Below are 626 nucleotides of genomic sequence, written 5' to 3'. Positions count from 1 at the left end.
CCCCTTCCGCAGGCCTTCGGGGCTGTGCCGGGCAGCTCTGATGTGTGTTTGGTGTGTGCTGGGAACCAGTGAGTGGTGGTGCTCCCCCCAGTACATCCTGGGCAGGAGTGCGTCCTGTGCATGTGCTGTGGGCAAAGCTGAGGGACAAGCATGGTCTTTGCTCCTCCACAGCCCCCCATGTCTGATCACCCAGCCCTCTGGGATCTGAGACATCCCAGGTGGGCCCATGGGAGGTTCTGGAGGAAGAGAAAAGCCGGAGCAAGGGGCATGGTTTAGTAGCTCTGAGGGTTTCCTCGGGCACTCAGCTGGCACTGGAGGGCAGGGTGGTCTGCACACTTGGGGACAGAGGAGAGTATTTCAGGCTTTGAGGTGCTCCTTGCAGTTCACATCCCCATTCCCATCCCTGCTTCTTGTCAGCTCTTTGTGTGCTTTCTCAGAGGTCCTCCACCTCCTGTGGTCATTGAGGGGAAGTACAGTGACTCATCATGACCAACACCCATGTGGTGGTGCTGGGAAGCATGTGGATATTGCCTCAGAAATAGGAACAGTGCTTCTTGAATGCACTCTGGTCACTAAGAGGGTTTTGGGGGGATCCTGGTGACAAGGTTCTTCCATTGAATACCAGA

Source organism: Egretta garzetta, unplaced genomic scaffold, assembly GCF_000687185.1.
Source record: "Egretta garzetta isolate BGI_Z169 unplaced genomic scaffold, ASM68718v1 scaffold59, whole genome shotgun sequence".
Lineage (NCBI taxonomy): Eukaryota > Metazoa > Chordata > Aves > Pelecaniformes > Ardeidae > Egretta > Egretta garzetta.
This window is presented reverse-complemented; position numbering follows the sequence as displayed.